The sequence below is a fragment of the Stenella coeruleoalba genome (assembly GCF_951394435.1).
Source record: "Stenella coeruleoalba genome assembly, contig: scaffold_62, whole genome shotgun sequence".
NCBI classification, from domain to species: domain Eukaryota; kingdom Metazoa; phylum Chordata; class Mammalia; order Artiodactyla; family Delphinidae; genus Stenella; species Stenella coeruleoalba.
In genome coordinates, this window is record NW_027646189.1 from 1,227,507 (window position 1) to 1,250,556 (window position 23,050).

A 23,050-nucleotide genomic window follows, 5' to 3' on the forward strand; every position below is an offset into this window, starting at 1 on the left:
CACTTTCTGGGATGTTGAACTTGTACTGTAAACGAGGTTCTTGTAAACAGAGCCGTTCCAAACTTTGGGGTGGCTGTGTCTTTTTGATTATAATTTCCCTAAGCTATATGACCATAAGTGGAAGTGCCCTAGGTTCTGTTGCTTTGTTTTTTAGATGTTTCAGGAAACACCATACACTTCTCCCGAGTGGTTGTTGGCAATTTACATCCCGCCCATCAGCATAACAAGGCTCCCAGTTGTCCATGGCCTGTCCTGCCTTTCTGGATTTTACACTTTTTTCAGATGGCCCTTTTGACCGGGGGGAAGTGAGACTTCATTGTAGTGCAGATTTCCTTTGCAAGCTTGCTTGGTTGGCCAAAAAGGGCGTATGCGTTTTTTCCTGAATATATTCAGGAAAAAACACATACGCCCTTTTTGGCCAAGTGCATCATTGTGGACGTTCTGCCTCTTTTCCTATGCTTTCAATGCAATTCCAGTCTACCTCCTGAAATCGGTTTCCTGCAATTCTGCCCCGCTTTCAAGTCCTCTTGGCAGCCTTACTTCAGTCTATTTTTGGACGATAGCTGTCATTTATAACTCTGCAGGTTTGTGAATTACAGTGCCCCTGAGCTCCTTTCTTCAACTTGCTTTCTTGTGACCTGGCCGCAACACCGCAGGATGGCTTCAGGCCCTAATCTGGTTCCGGCACGGCACGCTGAGCCTTTGGTTATTTCCTCTTCCTGGTGGGAAATGAGAGTTAAATTTGCCCGTCCAGACACCTCCAGGTAGCCTCTCATTGTTTCTCGCTATTCCTGTTCATCTTCCGCAGAAATTGCAAACTGGGCCGAACAGGAGGTTAAAGGGACTGACTCTCCAAGTGGGGAGAGTGTTAGTAAAGCGTCTGGAATGTTGCACCCGAGTACCAGGGGAGGAAAACTGAGACATATTTGAACATGTCTCCCGATCACATGGTTGATCATACTCTAGGTTCCACATGCATGTTTTAGCTGAAGGAAGAATACCTTAAACCTGGGTAGTTGAAACCCGTGGAATGGGTACCATGCAATATGACTTCAAAGGGTCTTCATTTGCTCACCGAACCTCTCCAATCCTATCACTGCTGCGTTTATGCCCCTGTACACATGCTTGATTCTCTTTCGGAGACATAGCAATCCATAGGTTTTACGATACTTACTAGTCAGGTACATTCTTAGGCGTTTAATATGGGGTGTTGTGTCCATTTCGTTGAGCAAGGAGTAGCTCTTGTCTATTCCATATTTGGCTTAAGGAACTTTATCTGTGCTCATTTCAATCTCTGGTTTTATGCAGCACCCCAACTCACCTTTACCCTTAAGCAAGAATAAGTTGGTTTTCTAAATTTGAGACCCTGTTCTGTTCTGTAATTCAGTTCCTGTGTAGCCAAGTTTCCCTTCCGTGTATTACTGATATCCTATGATGTTTCTTTTTCTGTGTGACTTATTTCAGTTAGAATCATCATACCTGAATCCACTCATTGTGCTGCTAAGGGCCTGATGACACAGATTTCATTGCTGAGTGATATTGCTTTGTAAGTAAATACCACAACTTCTTTATCCATTTTTCACTTTCTGCGATGTTGAACTTGTACTGTAAACGAGGTTCTTGTAAACAGAGCCGTTCCAAACTTTGGGGTGGCTGTGTCTTTTTGATTTTAATTTCCCTAAGCTATAGGACCATAAGTGGAAGTGCCCTAGGTTCTGTTGCTTTGTTTTTTAGATGTTTCAGGAAACACCATACACTTCTCCCGAGTGGTTGTTGGCAATTTACATCCCGCCCATCAGCATAACAAGGCTCCCAGTTGTCCATGGCCTGTCCTGCCTTTCTGGATTTTACACTTTTTTCAGATGGCCCTTTAGACCTGGGGGAAGTGAGACTTCATTGTAGTGCAGATTTCCTTTGCAAGCTTGCTTGGTTGACCAAAAAGGGCGTATGCGTTTTTTCCTGAATATATTTAGGAAAAAAGGCATACGCCCTTTTTGGCCAAGTGCATCATTGTGGACGTTCTGCCTCTTTTCCTATGCTTTCAATGCAATTCCAGTCTACCTCCTGAAATCGATTTCCTGCAATTCTGCCCGCTTTCAAGTCCTCTTGGCAGCCTTACTTCAGTCTATTTTTGGACGATAACTGTCATTTATAACTCTGCAGGTTTGTGAATTACAGTGCCCCTGAGCTCCTTTCTTCAACTCGCTTTCTTGTCACCTGGCCGCAACACCGCAGGATGGCTTCAGGCCCTAATCTGGTTCCGGCACGGCACGCTGAGCCTTTGGTTATTTCCTCTTCCTGGTGGGAAATGAGAGTTAAATTTGCCCGTCCAGACACCTCCAGCTAGTCTCTCATTGGTTCTCCCTATTCCTGTTCATCTTCCGCAGAAATTGCAAACTGGGCCAAACAGGAGGTTAAAGGCGCTGACTCTCCAAGTGGGGAGAGTGTTAGTAAAGCGTCTGGAATGTTGCACACGAGTACCAGGGGAGGAAAACTGAGACATATTTGAACACGTCTCCCGTTCACATGGTTGATCATACTCTGGGTTCCACATGCATGATTTAGCTGAAGGAAGAATACCTTAAACCTACAGAGTTAAGACCCGTGTAATGGGTACCATGCAATATGACTTCAAAGGGTCTTCATTTGCTCACCGAACCTCTCCAATCCTATCACTGCTGCGTTTATGCCCCTGTACACACGCTTGATTCTCTTTTGGAGACATAGCAATCCATAGGTTTTAAGATAGTTACTAGTCAGATACATTCTTAGGCGTTTAATATGGGGTTTTGAGTCCATTTCGTTGAGCAAGGAGTAGCTCTTGTCTATTCCATATTTGGCTTAAGGAACTTTATCTGTGCTCATTTCAATCTCTGGTTTTATGCAGCACCCGAACTCACCTTTCCCCTTAAGCAAGCATAAGTTGGTTTTCTAAATTTGAGACACTGTTCTGTTTTGGAATTCACTTCCTGTGTAGCCAAGTTTACATTCCGTGTATTAGTGATATCTTATGATGTTTCTTTTTCTGTGTGACTTATTTCAGTTAGAATCATCATACCTGAATCCACTCATTGTGCTGCTAAGGGCCTGATGACATAGATTTCATTGCTGAGTGATACTGCATTGTACGTAAGTACCATAAGTACTTTATTCCATTTTTCACTTTCTGTGATATTGAACTTGTATGGTAAACGAGGTTCTTGTAAACAGAGGCGTCCCTAACTTTGGGGTAGCTCTGTCTTTTTGATTTTAATTTCCCTAAGCTATAGGACCATAAGTGGAACTGCCCTAAGCTCTGTTGCTTTGGTTTTTAGATGTTTCAGGAAACACCATACACTTCTCCGGAGTGTCTGTTGGCAATTTACATCCCGCCCATCAGCATAACAAGGCTCCCAGTTCTCCATGGCCTGTCCTTCCTTTCTGGATTTTACACTTTTTTCAGATGGCCCTTTTGACCGGGGGGAAGTGAGACTTCATTGTAGTGCAGATTTCCTTTGCAAGCTTGCTTGGTTGGCCAAAAAGTGCGTATGCGTTTTTTCCTGAATATATTCAGGGAAAAACGCATACGCCCTTTTTGGCCAAGTGCATCATTGTGGACGTTCTGCCTCTTTTCCTATGCTTTCAATGCAATTCCAGTCTACCTTCTGAAATCGGTTTCCTGCAATTCTGCCCCGCTTTCAAGTCCTCTTGGCAGCCTTACTTCAGTATATTTTTGGACGATAGCTGTCATTTATAACTCTGCAGGTTTGTGAATTACAGTGCCCCTGAGCTCCTTTCTTCAACTCTCTTTCTTGTGAGCTGGCCGCAGCACCGCAGGATGGCTTCAGGCCCTAATCTGGTTCCGGCACAGCACGCTGAGCCTTTGGTTATTTCCTCTTCCTGGTGGGAAATGAGAGTTAAATTTGCCCGTCCAGACACCTCCAGCTAGTCTCTCATTGTTTCTCCCTATTCCTGTTCATCTTCCGCAGAAATTGCAAACTGGGCCAAACAGGTGGTTAAAGGCACTGACTCTCCAAGTGTGGAGAGTGTTAGTAAAGCGTCTGGAATGTTGCACCCGAGTACCAGGGGAGGAAAACTGAGACATATTTGAACACGTCTCCCGTTCACACGGTTGATCATACTCTGGGTTCCACATGCATGTTTTAGCTTCAGGAAGAATACCTTAAACCTGGAGAGTTGAGACCCGTTGAATGGGTACCACGCAATATGACTTCAAAGGGTCTTCATTTGCTCACCGAACCTCTCCAATCCTATCACTGCTGCGTTTATGCCCCTGTACACATGCTTGATTCTCTTTCGGAGACATAGCAATCCATAGGTTTTAAGATACTTACTAGTCAGGTACATTCTTAGGCGTTTAATAGGCGGTGTTGAGTCCATTTCGTTGAGCAAAGAGTAGCTCTTGTCTATTCCATATTTGGCTTAAGGAACTTTATCTGTGCTCATTTCAATCTCTGGTTTTATGCAGCACCCCAACTCACCTTTCCCCTTAAGCAAGCATAAGTTGGTTTTCTAAATTTGAGACCCTGTTCTGTTCTGTAATTCAGTTCCTGTGTAGCCAAGTTTACATTCCGTGTATTACTGATATCTTATGATGTTTCTATTTCTGTGTGACTTATCTCAGTTAGAATCATCATACCTGAATCCACTCATTGTGCTGCTAAGGGCCTGATGACATAGATTTCATTGCTGAGTGATATTGCTTTGTAAGTAAATACCACAACTTCTTTATCCATTTTTCACTTTCTGCGATGTTGAACTTGCACTGTAAACGAGGTTCTTGTAAACAGAGGCGTCCCAAACTTTGGGGTGGCTGTGTCTTTTTAATTTTAATTTCCCTAAGCTATAGGACCATAAGTGGAAGTGCCCTTGGCTCTGTTGCTTTGTTTTTTAGATGTTTCAGGAAACACCATACACTTCTCCCGAGTGTCTGTTGGCAATTTACATCCCGCCCATCAGCATAACAAGGCTCCCAGTTCTCCATGGCCTGTCCTGCCTTTCTGGATTTTACACTTTTTTCAGATGGCCCTTTAGACCGGGGGGAAGTGAGACTTCATTGTAGTGCAGATTTCCTTTGCAAGCTTGCTTGGTTGGCCAAAAAGTGCGTATGCGTTTTTTCCTGAATATATTTAGGAAAAAAGGCATACGCCCTTTTTGGCCAAGTGCATCATTGTGGACGTTCTGCCTCTTTTCCTATGCTTTCAATGCAATTCCAGTCTACCTCCTGAAATCGATTTCCTGCAATTCTGCCCGCTTTCAAGTCCTCTTGGCAGCCTTACTTCAGTCTATTTTTGGACGATAGCTGTCATTTATAACTCTGCAGGTTTGTGAATTACAGTGTCCCTGAGCTCCTTTCTTCAACTCGCTTTCTTTTGAGCTGGACGCAACACCGCAGGATGGCTTCAGGCCCTACTCTGGTTCCGGCACGGCACGCTGAGCCTTTGGTTATTTCCTCTTCCTGGTGGGAAATGAGAGTTAAATTTGCCCGTCCAGACACCTCCAGCTAGTCTCTCATTGGTTCTCGCTATTCCTGTTCATCTTCCGCAGAAATTGCAAACTGGGCCAAACAGGAGGTTAAAGGGACTGACTCTCCAAGTCGGGAGAGTGTTAGTAAAGCGTCTGGAATGTTGCACCCGAGTACCAGGGTACGAAAACTGAGACATATTTGAACACGTCTCCCGATCACATGGTTGATCGTACTCTAGGTTCCACATGCATGTTTTGGCTGAAGGAAGAATACCTTAAACCTGGAGAGTTGAGACCCGTGGAATGGGTACCATGCAATATGACTTCAAAGGGTCTTCATTTGCTCACCGAACCTCTCCAATCCTATCACTGCTGCGTTTATGCCCCTGTACACATGCTTGATTCTCTTTCGGAGACATGGCAATCCATAGGTTTTAAGATACTTACTAGTCAGGTACATTCTTAGGCGTTTAATATGTGGTGTTGAGTCCATTTCGTCGAGCAAGGAGTAGCTCTTGTCTATTCCATAGTTGGCTTAAGGAACTTTATCTGTGCTCATTTCAATCTCTGGTTTAATGCAGCACCCCAACTCACCTTTACCCTTAAGCAAGCATAAGTTGGTTTTCTAAATTTGAGACCCTGTTCTGTTCTGTAATTCAGTTCCTGTGTAGCCAAGTTTACATTCCGCGTATTACTGATATCTTATGATGTTTCTTTTTCTGTGTGACTTATTTCAGTTAGAATCATCGTACCTGAATCCACTCATTGTGCTGCTAAGGGCCTGATGACATAGATTTCATTGCTGAGTGATATTGCTTTGTAAGTAAATACCACAACTTCTTTATCCATTTTTCACTTTCTGCGATGTTGAACTTGTACTGTAAACGAGGTTCTTGTAAACAGAGGCGTCCCAAACTTTGGGGTGGCTGTGTCTTTTTGATTTTAATTTCCCTAAGCTATAGGGCCATAAGTGGAAGTGCCCTACGCTCTGCTGCTTTGTTTTTTAGATGTTTCAGGAAACACCATACGCTTCTCCTGAGTGTCTGTTGGCAATTTACATCCCGCCCATCAGTACAACAAGGCTCCCAGTTCTCGTTGGCCTGTCCTGCCTTTCTGGATTTTACACTTTTTTCAGATGGCCCTTTTGACCAGGGAGAAGTGAGACTTCATTTTAGTGCACATTTCCTTTGCAAGCGTGCTTGGTTGGCCAAAAAGGGCGTATGCGTTTTTTCCTGAATATATTCAGGAATAAACGCATACGCCATTTTTGGCCAAGTACATCATTGTGGACGTTCTGCCTGTTTTCCTATGCTTTCAATGCAATTCCAGTCTACCTCCTGAAATCGGTTTCCTGCAATTCTGCCCCGCATTGAAGTCCTCTTGGCAGCCTTACTTCAGTATATTTTTGGACGATAGCGGTCATTTATAACTCTGCAGGTTTGTGAATTACAGTGCCCCTGATCTCCTTTCTTCAAATCGCTTTCTTGTGACCTGGCCGCAACACCGCAGGATGGCTTCAGGCCCTAATCTGGTTCCGGCACGGCACGCTGAGCCTTTGGTTATTTCCTCTTCCTGGTGGGAAATGAGAGTTAAATTTGCCCGTCCAGACACCTCCAGCTAGTCTCTCATTGGTTCTCCCTATTCCTGTTCATCTTCCGCAGAAATTGCAAACTGCGCCAAACAAGAGGTTAAAGGGACTGACTCTCCAAGTCGGGAGAGTGTTAGTAAAGCGTCTGGAATGTTGCACCCGAGTACCAGGGTACGAAAACTGAGACATATTTGAACACGTCTCCCAATCACATGGTTGATCATACTCTAGGTTCTACATGCATGTTTTAGCTGAAGGAAGAATACCTTAAACCTGGAGAGTTGAGACCCGTGGAATGGGTACCATGCAATATGACTTCAAAGGGTCTTCATTTGCTCACCGAACCTCTCCAATCCTATCACTGCTGCGTTTATGCCCCTGTACACATGCTTGATTCTCTTTCCGAGACATAGCAATCCATAGGTTTTAAGATACTTACTAGTCAGGTACATTCTTAGGCGTTTAATATGGGGTGTTGAGTCCATTTCGTTGAGCAAGGAGTAGCTCCTGTCTATTCCATATTTGGCTTAAGGAAATTTATCTGTGCTCATTTCAATCTCTGGTTTTATGCAGCACCCCAACTCACCTTTACCCTTAAGCAAACATAAGTTGGTTTTCTAAATTTGAGACCCTGTTTTGTTCTGTATTTCAGTTCCTGTGTAGCCAAGTTTATATTCCGTGTATTACTGATATCTTATGATGTTTCTTTTTCTGTGTGACTTATTTCAGTTAGAATCATCATACCTGAATCCACTCATTGTGCTGCTAAGGGCCTGATGACATAGATTTCATTGCTGAGTGATATTGCTTTGTAAGTAAATACCACAACTTCTTTATCCATTTTTCACTTTCTGCGATGTTGAACTTGTACTGTAAACGAGGTTCTTGTAAACAGAGGCGTCCCAAACTTTGGGGTGGCTGTGTCTTTTTGATTTTAATTTCCCTTAGCTATAGGGCCATAAGTGGAAGTGCCCTACGCTCTGTTGCTTTGTTTTTTAGATGTTTCAGGAAACACCATACACTTCTCCCGAGTGTCTGTTGGCAATTTACATCCCGCCCATCAGCATAACAAGGCTCCCAGTTCTCCATGGCCTGTCCTGCCTTTCTGGATTTTACACTTTTTTCAGATGGCCCTTTTGACCAGGGAGAAGTGAGACTTCATTGTAGTGCACATTTCCTTTGCAAGCTTGCTAGGTTGGCCAAAAAGGGCGTATGCGTTTTTTCCTGAATATATTCAGGAAAAAACGCATACGCCCTTTTTGGCCAAGTACATCATTGTGGACGTTCTGCCTGTTTTCCTATGCTTTCAATGCAATTCCAGTCTACCTCCTGAAATCGGTTTCCTGCAATTCTGCCCCGCATTCAAGTCCTCTTGGCAGCCTTACTTCAGTATATTTTTGGATGATAGCGGTCATTTATAACTCTGCAGGTTTGTGAATTACAGTGCCCCTGAGCTCCTTTCTACAACTCGCTTTCTTGTGACCTGGCCGCAACACCGCAGGATGGCTTCAGGCCCTAATCTGGTTCCGGCACGGCACGCTGAACCTTTGGTTATTTCCTCTTCCTGGTGGGAAATGAGAGTTAAATTTGCCCGTCCAGACACCTCCAGCTAGTCTCTCATTGGTTCTCCCTATTCCTGTTCATCTTCCGCAGAAATTGCAAACTGGGCCAAACAAGAGGTTAAAGGGACTGACTCTCCAAGTCGGGAGAGTGTTAGTAAAGCGTCTGGAATGTTGCACCCGAGTACCAGGGTACGAAAACTGAGACATATTTGAACACGTCTCCCAATCACATGGTTGATCATACTCTAGGTTCCACATGCATGTTTTAGCTGAAGGAAGAATACCTTAAACCTGGAGAGTTGAGACCCGTGGAATGGTACCATGCAATATGACTTCAAAGGGTCTTCATTTGCTCACCGAACCTCTCCAATCCTATCACTGCTGCGTTTATGCCCCTGTACACAGGCTTGATTCTCTTTCGGAGACATAGCAATCCATAGGTTTTAAGATACTTACTAGTCAGGTACATTCTTAGGCGTTTAATATGGGGTGTTGAGTCCATTTCGTTGAGCAAGGAGTAGCTCTTTTCTATTCCATATTTGGCTTAAGGAACTTTATCTGTGCTCATTTCAATCTCTGGTTTTATGCAGCACCCCAACTCACCTTTACCCTTAAGTAAACATAAGTTGGTTTTCTAAATTTGAGACCCTGTTTTGTTCTGTATTTCAGTTCCTGTGCAGCCAAGTTTATATTCCGTGTATTACTGATATCTTATGATGTTTCTTTTTCTGTGTGACTTATTTCAGTTAGAATCATCATACCTGAATCCACTCATTGTGATGCTAAGGGCCTGATGACATAGATTTCATTGCTGAGTGATATTGCTTTGTAAGTAAATACCACAACTTCTTTATCCATTTTTCACTTTCTGCGATGTTGAACTTGTACTGTAAACGAGGTTCTTGTAAACAGAGGCGTCCCAAACTTTGGGGTGGCTGTGTCTTTTTGATTTTAATTTCCCTAATCTATAGGACCATAAGTGGAAGTGCCCTAGGTTCTGTTGCTTTGTTTTTTAGATGTTTCAGGAAACACCATACACTTCTCCTGAGTGTCTGTTGGCAATTTACATCCCGCCCATCAGCATAACAAGGCTCCCAGTTCTCCATGGCCTGTCCTGCCTTTCTGGATTTTACACTATTTTCAGATGGCCCTTTTGACCGGGGGGAAGTGAGACTTCATTGTAGTGCAGATTTCCTTTGCAAGCTTGCTTGGTTGGCCAAAAAGGGCGTATGCGTTTTTTCCTGAATATATTCAGGAAAAAACGCATACGCCCTTTTTGGCCAAGTGCATCATTGTGGACGTTCTGCCTCTTTTCCTATGCTTTCAATGCAATTCCAGTCTACCTCCTGAAATCGGTTTCCTGCAATTCTGCCCCGCTTTCAAGTCCTCTTGGCAGCCTTACTTCAGTATATTTTTGGACCATAGCTGTCATTTATAACTCTGCAGGTTTGTGAATTGCAGTGCCCCTGAGCTCCTTTCTTCAACTCGCTTTCTTTTGAGCTGGCCGCAACACCGCAGGATGGCTTCAGGCCCTAATCTGGTTCCGGCACGGCATGCTGAGCCTTTGGTTATTTCCTCTTCCTGGTGGGAAATGAGAGTTAAATTTGCCCGTCCAGACACCTCCAGCTAGTCTCTCATTGGTTCTCCCTATTCCTGTTCATCTTCCGCAGAAATTGCAAACTGGGCCAAACAGGAGGTTAAAGGCGCTGACTCTCCAAGTGGGGAGAGTGTTAGTAAAGCGTCTGGAATGTTGCACCCGAGTACCAGGGGAGGAAAACTGAGACATATTTGAACACGTCTCCCGTTCACACAGTTGATCATACTCCAGGTTCCACATGCATGTTTTAGCTGAAGGAAGAATACCTTAAACCTGGGTAGTTGAAACCCGTGGAATGGGTACCATGCAATATGACTTAAAAGGGTCTTCATTTGCTCACCAAACCTCTCCAATCCTATGAGTGTTGCGTTTATGCCCCTGTACACATGCTTGATTCTCTTTCGGAGACATAGCAATCCATAGGTTTTACGATACTTACTAGTCAGGTACATTCTTAGGCGTTTAATATGCGGTGTTGAGTCCATTTCGTTGAGCAAGGAGTAGCTCTTGTCTATTCCATATTTGGCTTAAGGAACTTTATCTGTGCTCATTTCAATCTCTGGTTTTATGCACCACCCGAACTCACCTTTCCCCTTAAGCAAGCATAAGTTGGTTTTCTAAATTTGAGACCCTCTTCTGTTTTGGAATTCAGTTCCTGTGTAGCCAAGTTTACATTCCGTGTATTAGTGATATCTTATGATGTTTCTTTTTCTGTGTGACTTATTTCAGTTAGAATCATCGTACCTGAATCCACTCATTATGCTGCTACGGGCCTGATGACATAGATTTCATTGCTGAGTGATACTGCATTGTACGTAAGTACCACAAGTTCTTTATCCATTTTTCACTTTCTGTGATATTGAACTTGTACGGTAAACGAGGTTCTTGTAAACAGAGGCGTCCCAAACTTTGGGGTGGCTGTGTCTTTTTTATTTTAATTTCCCTAAGCTATAGGACCATAAGTGGAATTGCCCTAGGCTCTGTTGCTTTGTTTTTTAGATGTTTCAGGAAAGGCCATACACTTCTCCCAGGTGTCTGTTGGCAACTTACATCCCGCCCATCAGCATAACAAGGCTCCCAGTTCTCCATGGCCTGTCCTGCCTTTCTGGATTTTACACTTTTTTAAGATGGCCCTTTTGACCGGGGGGAAGTGAGACTTCATTGTAGTACAGATTTCCTTTGCAAGCTTGCTTGGTTGGCCAAAAAGGGCGTATGCGTTTTTTCCTGAATATATTCAGGAAAAAACGCATACGCCCTTTTTGGCCAAGTGCATCATTGTGGACGTTCTGCCTCTTTTCCTATGCTTTCAATGCAATTCCAGTCTACCTCCTGAAATCGGTTTCCTGCAATTCTGCCCCGCTTTCAAGTCCTTTTGGCAGCCTTACTTCAGTATATTTTTGGACGATAGCTGTCATTTCTAACTCTGCAGGTTTGTGAATTACAGTGCCCCTGAGCTCCTTTCTTCAACTCGCATTCTTTTGAGCTGGCCGCAACACCGCAGGATGGCTTCAGGCCGTAATCTGGTTCCGGCACAGCACGCTGAGCCTTTGGTTATTTCCTCTTCCTGGTGGGAAATGAGAGTTAAATTTGCCCGTCCAGACACCTCCAGCTAGTCTCTCATTGGTTCTCGCTATTCCTGTTCATCTTCCGCAGAAATTGCAAACTGGGCCAAACAGGAGGTTAAAGGCGCTGACTCTCCAAGTGGGGAGAGTGTTAGTAAAGCGTCTGGAATGTTGCACCCGAGTACCAGGGGAGGAAAACTGAGACATATTTGAACACGTCTCCCGATCACACGGTTGATCATACTCTGGGTTCCACATGCATGTTTTAGCTGAAGGAAGAATACCTTAAACCTGGAGAGTTGAGACCCGTGGAATGGGTACCATGCAATATGATTTCAAAGGGTCTTCATTTGCTCACCGAACCTCTCCAATCCTATCACTGCTGCGTTTATGCCCCTGTACACACGCTTGATTCTTTTTCGGAGACATAGCAATCCATAGGTTTTAAGATACTTACTAGTCAGGTACATTCTTAGGCGTTTAATATGGGGTGTTGAGTCCATTTCGTGGAGCAAGGAGTAGCTCTTGTCTATTCCATATTTGGCTTAAGGAACTTTATCTGTGCTCATTTCAATCTCTGGTTTTATGCAGCACCCCAACTCACCTTTCCCCTTAAGCAAGCATAAGTTGGTTTTCTAAATTTGAGACCCTGTTCTGTTTTGGAATTCAGTTCCTGTGTAGCCAAGTTTACATTCCGTGTATTAGTGATATCTTATGATGTTTCTTTTTCTGTGTGACTTATTTCAGTTAGAATCATCGTACCTGAATCCACTCATTATGCTGCTACAAGCCTGATGACATAGATTTCATTGCTGAGTGATACTGCATTGTACGTAAGTACCACAAGTTCTTTATCCATTTTTCACTTTCTGTGATATTGAACTTGTACGGTAAACGAGGTTCTTGTAAACAGAGGCGTCCCAAACTTTCGGGTGCCTGTGTCTTTTTGATTTTAATTTCCCTAAGCTATAGGACCATAAGTGGAAGTGCCCTAGGCTCTGTTGCTTTGTTTTTTAGATGTTTCAGGAAACACCATACACTTCTCCTGAGTGTCTGTTGGCAATTTATATCCCGCCTATCAGCATAACAAGGCTCCCAGTTCTCCATGGCCTGTCCTGCCTTTCTGGATTTTACACTTTTTTAAGATGGCCCTTTTGACCGGGGGGAAGTGAAACTTCATTGTAGTTCAGATTTCCTTTGCAAGCTTGCTTGGTTGCCCAAAAAGGGCGTATGCGTTTTTTCCTGAATATATTCAGGAAAAAACGCATACGCCCTTTTTGGCCAAGTGCATCATTGTGGACGTTCTGCCTCTTTTCCTATGCTTTCAATGCAATTCCAGTCTACCTCCTGAAATCGGTTTCCTGCAATTCTGCCCCGTTTTCAAGTCCTCTTGGCAGCCTTACTTCAGTCTATTTTTGGACGATAGCTGTCATTTATAACTCTGCAGGTTTGTGAATTACAGTGCCCCTGAGCTCCTTTCTTCAACTCACTTTCTTTTGAGCTGGCCGCAACACCGCAGGATGGCTTCAGGCCCTAATATGGTTCCGGCACGGCACGCTGAGCCTTTGGTTATTTCCTTTTCCTGGTGGGAAATGAGAGTTAAATTTGCCCGTCCAGACACCTCCAGCTAGTCTCTCATTGGTTCTCCCTATTCCTGTTCATCTTCCGCAGAAATTGCAAACTGGGCCAAACAGAACGTTAAAGGCGCTGACTCTCCAAGTGGGGAGAGTGTTAGTAAAGCGTCTGGAATGTTGCACCCGAGTACCAGGGTACGAAAACTGAGACATATTTGAACACATCTCCCATTCACACGGTTGATCATACTCTGGGTTCCACATGCATGTTTTAGCTGAAGGAAGAATTCCTTAAACCTGGAGAGTGGAGACCCGTGGAATGGGTACCATGCAATATGACTTCAAAGGGTCTGCATTTGCTCACCGAACAGCTCCAATCCTATCACTGCTGCGTTTATGCCCCTGTACACATGCTTGATTCTCTTTTGGAGACATAGCAATCCATAGGTTTTAAGATACTTACTAGTCAGGTACATTCTTAGGCGTTTAATATGTGGTGTTGAGTCCATTTCGTTGAGCAAGGAATAGCTCTTGTCTATTCCATATTTGGCTTAAGGAACTTTATCTGTGCTCATTTCAATCTCTGGTTTTATGCAGCACCCCATCTCACCTTTCCCCTTAAGCAAGCAGAAGTTGGTTTTCTAAATTTGAGACCCTGTTCTGTTTTGGAATTCAGTTCCTGTGTAGCCAAGTTTACATTCCGTGTATTAGTGATATCTTATGATGTTTCTTTTTCTGTGTGACTTATTTCAGTTAGAATCATCGTACCTGAATCCACTCATTATGCTGCTATGGGCCTGATGACATAGATTCCATTGCTGAGTGATACTGCATTGTACGTAAGTATCACATATTCTTTAACCATTTTTCACTTTCTGTGATATTGAACTTGTACGGTAAAAGAGGTTCTTGTAAACAGAGGCATCCCAAACTTTGGGGTGGCTGTGTCTTTTTGATTTTCATTTCCCTAAGCTATAGGACCATAAGTGGAAGTGCCCTATGCTCTGTTGCTTTGTTTTTTAGATGTTTCAGGAAACACCATACACTTCTCCCGAGTGTCTGTTGGCAATTTACATCCCGCCCATCAGCATAACAAGGCTCCCCGTTCTCCATGGCCTGTCCTGCCTTTCTGGATTTTACACTTTTTTCAGATGGCCCTTTTGACCGGGGGGAAGTGAGACTTCATTGTAGTGCAGATTTCCTTTGCAAGCTTGCTTGGTTGGCCAAAAAGTGCGTATGCGTTTTTTCCTGAATATATTCAGGAAAAAACGCATACGCCCTTTTTGGCCAAGTGCATCATTGTGGACGTTCTGCCTCTTTTCCTATGCTTTCAATGCAATTCCAGTCTACCTCCTGAAATCGGTTTCCTGCAATTCTGCCCCGCTTTCAAGTCCTCTTGGCAGCCTTACTTCAGTATATTTTTGGACGATAGCTGTCATTTATAACACTGCAGGTTTGTGCATTACAGTGTCCCTGAGGTCCTTTCTTCAACTCGCTTTCTTGTGAGCTGGCCGCAACACCACAGGATGGCTTCAGGCCCTAATCTGGTTCCGGCACGGCATGCTGAGCCTTTGGTTAATTCCTCTTCCTGGTGGGAAATGAGAGTTAAATTTGCCCGTCCAGACACCTCCAGCTAGTCTCTCATTGATTCTCGCTATTCCTGTTAATCTTCCGCAGAAATTGCAAACTGGGCCAAACAGGAGGTTAAAGGCGCTGACTCTCCAAGTGGGGAGAGTGTTAGTAAAGCGTCTGGAATGTTGCACCCGAGTACCAGGGGAGAAAAACTGAGACATATTTGAAAACCTCTCCCATTCCCACGGTTCATCGTACTCTGGGTTCCACATGCATGTTTTAGCTGAAGGAAGAATACCTTAAACCTGGAGAGTTGAGACCCGTGTAATGGGTACCGTGCAATATGACTTCAAAGGTCTTCATTTGCTCACCGAACCTCTCCAATCCTATCACTGCTCCCTTTATGTCCCTGTACACATGCTTGATTCTCTTTTGGAGACATAGCAATCCATAGGTTTTAAGATACTTACTAGTCAGGTACATTCTTAGGCATTTAATATGGGGTGTTGAGTCCATTTCGTTGAGCAAGGAATAGCTCTTGTCTATTCCATATTTGGCTTAAGGAACTTTATCTGTGCTCATTTCAATCTCTGGTTTTATGCAGCACCCCAACTCACCTTTCCCCTTAAGCAAGCATAAGTTGGTTTTCTAAATTTGAGACCCTGTTCTGTTCTGTAATTCAGTTCTTGTGTAGCCAAGTTTACATTCCGTGTATTACTGATATCTTATGATGTTTCTATTTCTGTGTGACTTATTTCAGTTAGAATCATCATACCTGAATCCACTCATTGTGCTGCTAAGGGCCTGATGACATAGATTTCATTGCTGAGTGATATTGCTTTGTAAGTAAATACCACAATTTCTTTATCCATTTTGCACTTTCTGCGATGTTGAACTTGTAGTGTAAAGGAGGTTCTTGTAAACAGAGGCGTCCCAAACTTTGGGGTGGCTGTGTCTTTTTAATTTTAATTTCCCTAAGCTATAGGACCATAAGTGGAAGTGCCCTAGGCTCTGTTGCTTTGTTTTTTAGATGTTTCAGGAAACACCATACACTTCTCCAGAGTGTCTGTTGGCAATTTACATCCCGCCCATCAGCATAACAAGGCTCCCAGTTCTCCATGGCCTGTCCTGCCTTTCTGGATTTTACACTTTTTTCAGATGGCCCTTTTGACCGGGGAGAAGTGAGACTTCATTGTAGTGCAGATTTCCTTTGCAAGCTCCCTTGGTTGGCCAAAAAGGGCGTATGCGTTTTTTCCTGAATATAGTCAGGAAAAAACGCATACGCCCTTTTTGGCCAAGTGCATCATTGTGGACGTTCTGCCTCTTTTCCTATGCTTTCAATGCAATTCCAGTCTACCTCCTGAAATCGGTTTCCTGCAATTCTGCCCCGCTTTCAAGTCCTCTTGGCAGCCTTACTTCAGTATATTTTTGGACGATAGCTGTCATTTATAACTCTGCAGGTTTGTGAATTACAGGGCCCCTGAGCTCCTTTCTTCAAGTTGCTTTCTTTTGAGCTGGCCGCAACACCGCAGGATGGCTTCAGGCCCTAATCTGGTTCCGGCAGGGCACGCTGAGCCTTTGGTTATTTCCTCTTCCTGGTGGGAAATGAGAGTTAAATTTGCCCGTCCAGACACCTCCAGCTAGTCTCTCATTGGTTCTCGCTATTCCTGTTCATCTTCCGCAGAAATTGCAAACTGGGCCAAACAGGAGGTTAAAGGCGCTGACTCTCCAAGTGGGGAGAGTGTTAGTAAAGCGTCTGGAATGTTGCACCCGAGTACCAGGGGAGGAAAACTGAGACATATTTGAACACATCTCCCGTTCACACGGTTGATCATACTCTGGGTTCCACATGCATGTTTTAGCTGAAGGAAGAATACCTTAAATCTGGAGAGTTAAGACCTTTGGAATGGGTACCATGCAATATGACTTCAAAGGGTCTTCATTTGCTCACCGAACCTCTCCAATCCTATCACTGCTGCGTTTATGCCCCTGTACACATGCTTGATTCTCTTTCGGAGACATAGCAATCCATAGGTTTTAAGATACTTACTAGTCAGGTACATTCTTAGGTGTTTAATATGGGGTGTTGAGTCCATTTCGTTGAGCAAGGAGTAGCTCTTGTCTATTCCATATTTGGCTTAAGGAACTTTATCTGTGCTCATTTCAATCTCTGGTTTTATGCAGCACCCCAACTCACCTTTACCCTTAAGCAAGCATAAGTTGGTTTTCTAAATTTGAGACCCTGTTCTGTTTTGGAATTCAGTTCCTGTGTAGCCAAGTTTACATTCCGTGTATTAGTGATATCTTATGATATTTCTTTTTCTGTGTGACTTATTTCAGTTAGAATCATCGTACCTAAATCCACTCATTATGCTGCTACGGACCTGATGACATAGATTTCATTGCTGAGTGATACTGCATTGTACGTAAGTACAACATGTTCTTTATCCATTTTTCACTTTCTGTGATACTGAACTTGTACGGTAAACGCGTTTCTTGTAAACAGAGGCGTCCCAAACTTTGGGGTGGCTGTGTCTTTTTGATTTTAATTTCCCTAAGCTATAGGACCATAAGTGGAAGTGCCCTAGGCTCTGTTGCTTTGTTTTTTAGATGTTTCAGGAAACACCATACACTTCTCCCGAGTGTCTCTTGGCAATTTACATCCCGCCCATCAGCATAACAAGGCTCCCAGTTCTCCATGGCCTGTCCTGCCTTTCTGGATTTTACACTTTTTTCAGATGGTCCTTTTGACCGGGGGGAAGTGAGACTTCATTGTAGTGCAGATTTCCTTTGCAAGCTTGCTTGGTTGGCCAAAAAGGGCGTATGCGTTTTTTCCTGAATATATTCAGGAAAAAACGCATACGCCCTTTTTGGCCAAGTGCATCATTGTGGACGTTCTGCCTCTTTTCCTATGCTTTCAATGCAATTCCAGTCTACCTCCTGAAATCGGTTTCCTGCAATTCTGCCCTGCTTTCAAGTCCTCTTGGCAGCCTTCCTTCAGTATATTTTTGGACGATAGCTGTCATTTATAACTCTGCAGATTTGTGAATTACACTGCCCCTGAGCTCCTTTCTTCAACTCGCTTTCTTGTGAGCTGGCCGCAACACCGCAGGATGGCTTCAGGCCCTAATCTGGTTCCGGCATGGCACGCTGAGCCTTTGGTTATTTCCTCTTCCTGGTGGGAAATGAGAGTTAAATTTGCCCGTCCAGACACCTCCAGCTAGTCTCTCATTGGTCTCCCTATTCCTGTTCATCTTCCGCAGAAATTGCAAACTGGGCCAAACAGGAGGTTAAAGGTGCTGACTCTCCAAGTGGGGAGAGTGTTAGTAAAGCATCTGGAATGTTGCACCCGAGTACCAGGCGAGGAAAACTGAGACATATTTGAACACGTCTCCCGTTCACACGGTTGATCATACTCTGGGTTCCACATGCATGTTTTAGCTGAAGGAAGAATACCTTAAACCTGGGTAGTTGAAACCCGTGGAATGGGTACCATGCAATATGACTTCAAAGGGTCTTCTTTTGCTCACCGAACCTCTCCAATCCTATCACTGCTGCGTTTATGCCCCTGTACACACGCTTGATTCTCTTTCGGAGACATAGCAATCCATAGGTTTTAAGGTACTTACTAGTCAGGTACATTCTTAGGCGTTTAATATGCGGTGTTGAGTCCATTTCGTTGAGCAAGGAGTACCTCTAGTCTATTCCATATTTGGCTTAAGGAACTTTATCTTTGCTCATTTCAATCTCTGGTTTTATGCAGCACCCCAACTCACCTTTCCCCTTAAGCAAGCATATGTTGGTTTTCTAAATTTGAGACCCTGTTCTGTTCTGTAATTCAGTTCCTGTGTAGCCAAGTTTACATTCCGTGTATTACTGATATCTTATGATGTTTCTTTTTCTGTGTGACTTATTTCAGTTAGAATCATCATACCTGAATCCACTCATTGTGCTGCTAAGGGCCTGATGACATAGATTTCATTGCTGAGTGATATTGCTTTGTAAGTAAATACCACAATTTCTTTATCCATTTTGCACTTTCTGCGATGTTGAACTTGTACTGTAAACGAGGTTCTTGTAAACAGAGGCGTCCCAAACTTTGGGGTGGCTGTGTCTTTTTAATTTTAATTTCCCTAAGCTATAGGACCATAAGTGGAAGTGCCCTAGGCTCTGTTGCTTATTTTTTTAGATGTTTCAGGAAACACCATACACTTCTCCGGAGTGTCTGTTGGCAATTTACATCCCGCCCATCAGCATAACAAGGCTCCCAGTTCTCCATGGCCTGTCCTGCCTTTCTGGATTTTACACTTTTTTCAGATGGCCCTTTTGACCGGGGAGAAGTGAGACTTCATTGTAGTGCAGATTTCCTTTGCAAGCTTGCTTGGTTGGCCAAAAAGGGCGTATGCGTTTTTTCCTGAATATATTCAGGAAAAAACGCATACGCCCTTTTTGGCCAAGTGCATCATTGTGGACGTTCTGCCTCTTTTCCTATGCTTTCAATGCAATTCCAGTCTACCTCCTGAAATCGGTTTCCTGCAATTCTGCCCCTCTTTCAAGTCCTCTTGGCAGCCTTACTTCAGTATATTTTTGGACGATAGCTGTCATTTATAACTCTGCAGGTTTGTGAATTACAGTGCCCCTGAGCTCCTTTCTTCAACTCGCTTTCTTGTGAGCTGGCCGCAACACCGCAGGAAGGCTTCAGGCCCTAATCTGGTTCCGGCAGGGCACGCTGAGCCTTTGGTTATTTCCTCTTCCTGGTGGGAAATGAGAGTTAAATTTGCCCGTCCAGACACCTCCAGCTAGTCTCTCATTGGTTCTCCCTATTCCTGTTCATCTTCCGCAGAAATTGCAAACTGGGCCAAACAGGAGGTTAAAGGCGCTGACTCTCCAAGTGGGGAGAGTGTTAGTAAAGCGTCTGGAATGTTGCACCCGTGTACCAGGGGAGGAAAACTGAGACATATTTGAACACATCTCCCGTTCACACGGTTGATCATACTCTGGGTTCCACATGCATGTTTTAGCTGAAGGAAGAATACCTTAAATCTGGAGAGTTGAGACCCGTGTAATGTGTACCATGCAATATGACTTCAAAGGGTCTTCATTTGCTCACCGAACCTCTCCAATCCTATCACTGCTGCTGCGTTTATGCCCCTCTACACACGCTTGATTCACTTTTGGAGACATAGCAATCCATAGGTTTTAAGATACTTACTAGTCAGGTACATTCTTAGGCGTTTAATATGCGGTGTTGAGTCCATTTCGTTGAGCAAGGAGTAGCTCTTCTCTATTCCATATTTGGCTTAAGGAACTTTATCTGTGCTCATTTCAATCTCTGGTTTTATGCAGCACCCCAACTCTCCTTAACCCTTAAGCAAGCATAAGTTGGTTTTCTAAATTTGAGACCCTGTTCTGTTTTGGAATTCAGTTCCTGTGTAGCCAAGTTTACATTCCGTGTATTAGTGATATCTTATGATGTTTCTTTTTCTGTGTGACTTATTTCAGTTAGAATCATCGTACCTGAATCCACTCATTATGCTGCTACGGGCCTGATGACATAGATTTCATTGCTGAGTGATACTGCATTGTACGTAAGTACCACAAGTTCTTTATACATTTTTCACTTTCTGTGATATTGAACTTGTACGGTAAACGAGGTTCTTGTAAACAGAGGCGTCCCAAATTTTGGGGTGGCTGTGTCTTTTTTATTTTAATTTCCCTAAGCTATAGGACCATAAGTGGAAGTGCCCTAGGCTCTGTTGCTTTGTTTTTTAGATGTTTCAGGAAACACCATACACTTCTCCCGAGTGTCTGTTGGCAATTTACATCCCGCCCATCAGCATAACAAGGCTCCCAGTTCTCCATGGCCTGTCCTGCCTTTCTGGATTTTACACTTTTTTCAGATGGCCCTTTTGACCGGGGGGGAAGTGAGACTTCATTGTAGTGCAGATTTCCTTTGCAAGCTTGCTTGGTTGGCCAAAAAGGGCGTATGCGTTTTTCCCTGAATATATTCAGGAAAAAATGCATACGCCCTTTTTGGCCAAGTGCATCATTGTGGACGTTCTGCCTCTTTTCCTATGCTTTCAATGCAATTCCAGTCTATCTCCTGAAATCAGTTTCCTACAATTCTGCCCCGCTTTCAAGTCCTCTTGGCAGCCTTACTTCAGTATATTTTTGGACGATAGCTGTCATTTATAACTCTGCAGGTTTGTATATTACAGTGCCCCTGAGCTCCTTTATTCAACTCGCTTTCTTGTGAGCTGGCCGCAACACCGCAGGATGGCTTCAGGCCCTAATCTGGTTCCGGCACGGCACGCTGAGCCTTTGGTTAAGTCCTCTTCCTGGTGGGAAATGAGAGTTAAATTTGCCCGTCCAGACACCTCCAGCTAGTCTCTCATTGGTTCTCGCTATTCCTGTTCATCTTCCGCAGAAATTGCAAACTGGGCCAAACAGGAGGTTAAAGGGACTGACTCTCCAAGTCGGGAGAGTGTTAGTAAAGCGTCTGGAATGTTGCACCCGAGTACCAGGGTATGAAAACTGAGACATATTTGAACACATCTCCCGATCACATGGTTGATCATACTCTAGGTTCCACATGCATGTATTAGCTGAAGGAAGAATACCTTAAACCTGGGTAGTTGAAACCCGTGGAATGGGTACCATGCAATATGACTTCAAAGGGTCTTCATTTGTTCACCGAACCTCTCCAATCCTATCACTGCTGCGTTTATGCCCCTGTACACACGCTTGATTCTCTTTTGGAGACATAGCAATCCATAGGTTTTAAGATACTTACTAGTCAGATACATTCTTAGGCGTTTAATATGGGGTGTTGAGTCCATTTCATTGAGCAAGGAGTAGCTCTTGTCTATTTCATATTTGGCTTAAGGAACTTTATCTGTGCTCATTTCAATCTCTGGTTTTATGCAGCACCCCAACTCACCTTTCCCCTTAAGCAAGCATAAGTTGGTTTTCTAAATTTGAGACCCTGTTCTGTTCTGTAATTCAGTTCCTGTGTAGCCAAGTTTACATTCCGTGTATTAGTGATATCTTATGATGTTTCTTTTTCTGTGTGACTTATTTCAGTTAGAATCATCGTACCTGAATCCACTCATTATGCTGCTACGGGCCTGATGACATAGATTTCATTGCTGAGTGATACTGCATTGTACATAAGTACCACAAGTTCTTTATCCATTTTTCACTTTCTGCGATGTTGAACTTGTACTGTAAACGAGGTTCTTGTAAACAGAGCCGTTCCAAACTTTGGGGTGGCTGTGTCTTTTTGATTTTACTTCCCTAAGCTATAGGTCCATAAGTGGAAGTGCCCTAGGCTCTGTTGCTTTGTTTTATAGATGTTTCAGGAAACACCATACACTTCTCCAGAGTGTCTGTTGGCAATTTACATCCCGCCCATCAGCATAACAATGCTCCCAGTTCTCCATGGCCTGTCCTGCCTTTCTGGATTTTATACATTTTTTCAGATGGCCCTTTTGACCGCGTGGAAGTGAGACTTCATTGTAGTGCAGATTTCCTTTGCAAGCTTGCTTGGTTGGCCAAAAAGGGCGTATGCGTTTTTTCCTGAATATATTCAGGAAAAAACGCATACGCCCTTTTTGGCCAAGTGCATCATTGTGGACGTTCTGCCTCTTTTCCTATGCTTTCAATGCAATTCCAGTCTACCTCCTGAAATCGGTTTCCTGCAATTCTGCCCCGCTTTCAAGTCCTTTTGGCAGCCTTACTTCAGTATATTTTTGGACGATAGCTGTCATTTCTAACTCTGCAGGTTTGTGAATTACAGTGCCCCTGAGCTCCTTTCTTCAACTCGCATTCTTTTGAGCTGGCCGCAACACCGCAGGATGGCTTCAGGCCGTAATCTGGTTCCGGCACAGCACGCTGAGCCTTTGGTTATTTCCTCTTCCTGGTGGGAAATGAGAGTTAAATTTGCCCGTCCAGACACCTCCAGCTAGTCTCTCATTGGTTCTCGCTATTCCTGTTCATCTTCCGCAGAAATTGCAAACTGGGCCAAACAGGAGGTTAAAGGCGCTGACTCTCCAAGTGGGGAGAGTGTTAGTAAAGCGTCTGGAATGTTGCACCCGAGTACCAGGGGAGGAAAACTGAGACATATTTGA

The 23,050-nt window shown here is 43.8% G+C and overlaps 1 long non-coding RNA gene across 5 annotated transcripts in view; it reads left to right on the forward strand.

Annotated features, from left to right (window-relative positions):
- Window positions 1–23,050, forward strand: part of LOC307181269 — a 1,277,915-nt gene that overhangs the window by 1,169,035 nt on the left and 85,830 nt on the right. The window contains exon 8 of one of the 5 annotated variants that reach the window (XR_013826285.1): window positions 17,262–17,322. The exons of the other annotated variants lie outside the window; for them this stretch is intronic. This is a non-coding gene — a long non-coding RNA (uncharacterized lncRNA). Of the gene's footprint in view, window positions 1–17,261; window positions 17,323–23,050 lie in introns of those variants that run through there. 5 annotated transcript variants of the gene reach the window in all.